The sequence below is a fragment of the Bos javanicus genome, chromosome 20 (assembly GCF_032452875.1).
Source record: "Bos javanicus breed banteng chromosome 20, ARS-OSU_banteng_1.0, whole genome shotgun sequence".
Classification (NCBI taxonomy): Eukaryota; Metazoa; Chordata; class Mammalia; order Artiodactyla; family Bovidae; genus Bos; species Bos javanicus.
In genome coordinates, this window is record NC_083887.1 from 34,307,609 (window position 1) to 34,313,730 (window position 6,122).

The 6,122-nt window shown below is 36.2% G+C and overlaps 1 pseudogene; it reads left to right on the top strand.

The window, feature by feature from the left end:
• The first annotated feature begins 4,716 nt into the window (after positions 1-4,716).
• LOC133233377 (sorting nexin-13-like) lies at positions 4,717-5,852 on the top strand (annotated as a pseudogene).
• Positions 5,853-6,122: the final 270 nt, after the last annotated feature.

The window sequence follows — 6,122 nt, forward strand, 5'->3', positions numbered from 1 at the left end:
AACTGAGCTGAACCTTGTCTCCTCATGCCCCTGCTTATCCAAATCAGATTTCATGGGACAGCCCCAAATCTCCTCCTCTCAAATTATCTTTACTCCCTTGCCCTCCTGCTTCCATGATATGTATCAGAACAAAATGTTGACCTTAGTTCAATCCAACAGTCATCTGTTCCATGCCTGAGCTCATCACCTGAGCAGGTGCCATAATCTCACCAGTGTGGTAAGTGACCCTTCTTTAAACACATGACCTTAAATATTGGGTGACCATTGAGCAATTTCTGGAAAGCCTACTGCAAGTTATTTTTCCCACCTACATCATTATTTTTATCCTTCTCATCCTTTTGTTATCTTAAATCTTCAGCATCTTTTTTCTTCTCATTCAGTCTTGGAAGATGTTTAATAAATGAAAATATTTGTTTTAATAACATAATTTTTAAAAACTTCTCTTTGAGACACATTGTAAATTTTATTTTGTATGCATTGACTCTATCAGAATGCCAAAGCACTCTCAGAAAATCATACATTCTAGTTGCAAACTAATGACAGTCAGTCATAGCATGAATTTTTCAGTAGGTCATTTGGTCACAAACCTGTTGTGACATACAGATGAAAACTACTCCCCTTCCTTCCACAAAATCTAGTCTCCACTTGCATGCCTACTGCTTCTGCACTCTACATATACATGATGGACAATCCACCCATTGTCAACTCAGTTAATCCACTGATCTTAACCCCTCTCACCTGCTCATTGGCATTGTTCTGGCCATTGTCTCCCAGCCACCCCAGTGGCTTCTGCACAGTCACTTTCTCCTTTTCTGCTAAATCAGTCATGTGGGCAAAGCTTTTAATAATTTCTTCTTTCTTGTTCTCACACAGTCTCCACCTAAAGCTAATTTCTATGCAACCCTTAACAGAAAATGTCCTGGATGAGTCATCTTCAGAAGCTTTTGTATTTTCCTACTTCCATTCTTCCTTGCATGGCTTCAATTTGGAAGTGAAATGACTGAGTCTTGTATAAACATTTAAGTCTTATGTAAACTTACATAAATGTTAAACTTTTAATAAGTTTTGAATTTTGAAGACAGTCTTTCCTTTCCACCCAGCTCCCTACAACCCAGTGACACATCCGTATGAGGTTCTCAGCCCCTGAGTCAAGTTCTCACTCTGCTTTGTGATTGGGGAGGAGGAGCATTTTGGAGGGGCTTGGCCACTGTCCTGGCATCCATGCTGTCTCCATCGTGACATGAAATGACAGGGGAGGAGGAGGACTTTCGGTTCCTTGTTTACTGGAAAGGGTGCTTTGGGAGGCTGGGTGATGTCCTGTGGTTTCTCTGTTCACATGGCTGCATTATCAGGAAGGAACTTGACCAAATAAAGATGAGACTCAGGAAAAAAGTGTCTTTATACCTTCCATAAAAATTTTACTAGTGTACTTTCTCACCCCAAAGGATTATTCCTTCATATTCTAAATGTATTGAAAGGGTTAATGAAAAAATGTTTATCTCACAGTGTGACAGAAGCTCTGTGATCTTAAATTGAACTTGACAAAGTTTTTAATAAGAATTAAATGAAAATTAGGAAGGATTCACATTTAATGCCTTGATCTACTTGAAATTTTATTCTATTTGTGATTATATTGTGATATTTGAAGGAAATAAGACCATAAACAAAGTAAACAGAATTTATCTACATTTGTTTCTCTATATTTCTGAAAATAATAGCACAGATTCATACCCATATATGTTCAGGCTTATATTTATCTGTATTTTTTCAACACATTCCCTAACTCTGTAGATTTAGAAATTTATAAATTATTTTTGAACAAGAATAACTAATTCATCCTCCATCCTGTAGCATGAATGCTAATGTACTTATGAGTATTGTTGATATTATAATTCCTCAAGAAGCCTAATATAAAAGTATACCTCATAATTTGCTTATCAAAGTAATATTTTATTTCAGTGTACTTTAACATATAATTCAAAACTCTGTCTGTCAATCTGCAGATAAAATGGGTAAAAAAACCCTTTACTGTGTTTGATGAATTTTTTAATAATTCTGGAAGGCATTGAACTAGGAACAAATACAGCTTCTCTTAGCAAACTGAAAGCTGATGGTCGCATCTGTGGAGTTTGTGACCTATTCTTTGCATGTAATCTATTTGACAGTTTACTTACTTGACCAGATAACTGTACATAACATCTGAGATCAACCTTTAAAAGTGAATTAAACATCACCATGTTGCCATCTTTTATAAGTAAAAATACCCTTGCACAAAAATCCAGCCTTGGAAGATGTTTAATACATGAAAATATTTGTTTCAATAATTTATAATTTTTAAAAATTTCTCTTTGAGACACATCTTAAATTTTATTTTGTATGTATTGACTCTATCAGAATGCCAAAGCACTCTCAGAAAGCCATATATTCCAGTTGCAAACTAATGACAGTCATAGCATGAATTTTTCAATAGGTCATTTGGTCATAATCTATACTGGCCAATATTCTGATAAATGTTCTGAAAATAACAGAACCACACTGGAAAAAAAATTAAGTGGGAAAAAATTAAGTATTAATGAGAAGGAGAAGCAGCTGGAAGGATTTTAAGTGTGTTCATCCACTTTGGAAAACAGATTTAAATTCTTAAAATTAAATGCATGCAGTATTTCTTGTTATTCAGAAATTCTATCTTTGAGGATACACTCGCAACTGCTTATTTGCATTAGGATTTGAAGACAAAGATTCTGTAGCAGAACTGTCTGAATATTAAAAGAAATTGAAACAAAAAGCAAAATCCACAAAGAGCTGAAAGAATAAATGAAGCATGAAATTTTGACTCATTATATTTAAAATTGAAATAGAAATATTACTCAGCAATGAATATGAATAAAACATAGCTACATGCAAGATTAAAATTTAATAGTAGAACATATTTTAAAGTAAATGTGTTTATTTTACAAGATTATATAGATTATAATTCATTTACATGAATATTAAAATATGCAAAATAAAGAAGTGCCTTATTCGGGGATACAAACATACTTCATAATATTCTAACAATGAGCAATTGTTATAAATGCAGAATTGAGAATAGTGGAAGAAGGGAGGGAGAGTGAAACAAAATATTCAGGTGTCTATTGTGTTTTTACTTAATACCTTATATATAATTTGTAAATATTACTTTGTAGCTATTTTGTATTTAGGGTTTCCCCGGTGGCACTGATGGTAAAGCACTCACCTGCCAATGCAGGAGATGTAAGAGATGCAGGTTCAATCCCTGGAGAAGGGCATAGCAACCCACTCCAGTATTCTTGCCTGGAGAATCCCTTGGATAGAGGAGCCTGGAGGGCTGCAGTCCATGGGGTCACAAAGAATCAGACATAAATGAAGTGACTTAGTACACAGCACAGCACATTTTGTGTTTAAGAAAAATAAATTAAGCAAGTTTCTCTATTTAGGTTTGCAATCTGAGCTAAATATTCTCAAGGATAAGGAAACATTTCCCTACTGCATGATTTGATCTCCTATACTTTCTTATTTTCTGTCCTCTAGGCTGATGTTCAGCTATTGCAGGAACATCAACCAGAGATCAAGAGAACAGGGATTGGATTCTCTTCTACTGAGATGATTAATTTCCTGATGCAGTGTTCTATTAATAGATTTCAAAGAACTGTCCAATAGCACACACTTACTCTTTAGTATTATGCTTTGCTTTTCCTTTCCGTTACACAAGTTGACAATAGGATTGAAGTGGTAAGTCCCTAAATGTCTTTCTCTTCCCTGTGGGCCAATCAGATCAGGTCAGTTTAAAGGGTTAGATTGTTCACTTGACCCATCACTATGTGCTGCAGGAAACAAAAAGCACCAGTTGAAAAAGTGTGGAGGATGTGCAGGCAGCTACTTCTAACACTATTAATAGAAAAACAACTCATTGTGGGTGGAGTAGCAGATTGCCTCCTGTGCTGGACAAGTATCTGGATATTCTCAGGTCCCATTTCCCTCTGGACTCTGCTCTGTATTTTTGCAGAACAGGAATCTGCAGATAGCATTTACCAGCCTCCTATGAAAACTCAATTCATATTAGGTTCTGTAAATAAGAGGCACTAGTGAGAAAAGGCAGGGGAATTGAATTACAGTATTGTGGTGGATACGTTGAGAGTTGTGTGATTCTTGACCACAGGAATCTGGTAGAGGTCATACCTTTGATAGATCCCCACTTTGATGGATATGACCCCTCTTCAGCAATCCAGGAGTGACTGTGACAAATGATTCTAGTAACAGCACAGCAGCAGGTGCAGGCTAAAGGGTTCAAGCCCAGTAGTTCTAGCAGCCTCACATCATGGTGTCATGCCTTCTTCCTTTTGCTTCCATAGCTTCCTCGTGTGGAAGTTGTGAAAGTCACTGTGACAGCAGTAGGTTTTCCACATCTTCTCACTGTTGAGGTTGGGCCAGTGCACAGTGATGTTATATAATGGGCATGTCTTGTCATGATCATTACAAACACCAGTGTCTGAAATGTAAGTATGAAGTTGTACTGAATCAGCAGAGGATACTTTGGAAAGGTCATCTAAAGATAAATTTATGCTTCCTTTAGGAGATCCATTAAAAGATTCTCCATCAGCCTCATCCAATCCTCTGAAACTAGAGTCTTTTAACATATCCAGCTCAGCTAACATGTGCACATAAAATGCAGTCTGACTGAAGGAAGGATAAAATCTTTCATCTCAAGTACTCAGAAAGGCTCAACAAAAGATAACAGAAAAAGATGATCAAGTGAAAGGTACAGAAGAAGATCTCGTAGATACCTTCTTTGAAGCTGAAATGCAAAAGGACATTTGTCATGACCTACTGTGCTGTGCACTTCTCTCAAAGATGAAGAAGGATTCCTAAGGGCTTTGTGTGAGGTCTTATTGTATTTATTGCTACCTCCTGGAGATTTCCAGAACAAGATCATGTGATCTTTGTCAGGAAAATCCTTGCATGGGAAATCCTTCTTCCATTAATAAATCAACTCAATGTCCTGATTATATTAATCAATATATCTTATGGATGATCTGTGATTCTGATTGAAAGTATGAGGACTTTATTAACATCATTAAATTGAGCGACAATATTGGAGAGCTAGAAGCTGTCAGAAGTAAAGCAGCAGAAGAATTACAGTATCTTCGATCTCTAGATACAGCTGGTAATGATATCAACACCATGAAAAATCAAATAAATAGCTTATTATTTGTAAAGAAGTATGTGGTTCAAAAATACAATGGTTGCAGTCAGACAAAGAAATGAATGTTGAAACTGGCAGCAGATTTTGGGAAAATTTGCATAGTTCCCCTGGACAGCATTCTTTTTTATTTTATGTTATTATTATTATTTTTTTACTTTACAATATTGTATTGGTTTTGCCATACATCAACATACATTCTTATAGGCAGTGTGAACTCCAATTTTTTAAAGATTACATGCAGCAAACTGGAGGTCAGGCACATCTCTTCTTCTGAATGACAGTGAAAGGATACCAGGTTATAGACCAGTAGCAGCTAGAAGTTTTGTCAAGTCAACAGAGAGATGGAAAACATCAAACCAACCACACCAAAGATTTTAAGTGCAGCTTCTGTTGGAATTTATGAACAGTATTTATTAGAAAGGCATCTCCAAGAGTTACTGTTGATGATTATTTGGTGGGAAAGTTAGTAAACACTTTGAATCATGAAGATCAAACCCATGAAATCTCTAATCACATTCAAAGGAAAGTTTTTGAATTGATCCCACCTCCTTCTTTTTGTTCCTTACTCTTCCAAAACCTATGTAGCCAATTCCTTGTGTTAAATTCATGTTTTGAAACTATTACTGGGTAGGGAGAGGGTCAAAGAAGATCTTCCTTTGTGGACCTTGGCTCTTGGTATGGACACAAAGAAGAATCTGAGGTCTTACCTGTGGCACAAACAAGTTTATTGAAAAATAACAGAAAAAGCAGAAAAAACAGAAAAAGCACCTCAAGGGAGAATTGGACCCAGCCAAGGGAGGCACTGGCACAAGGATGATGAGGTAGGAGGTAAGGGGGTTTTAAACACAGGGCTTTTACATATTCATGTAGGTGGGCGTGAACTGACAGTTTTTTTTTATTT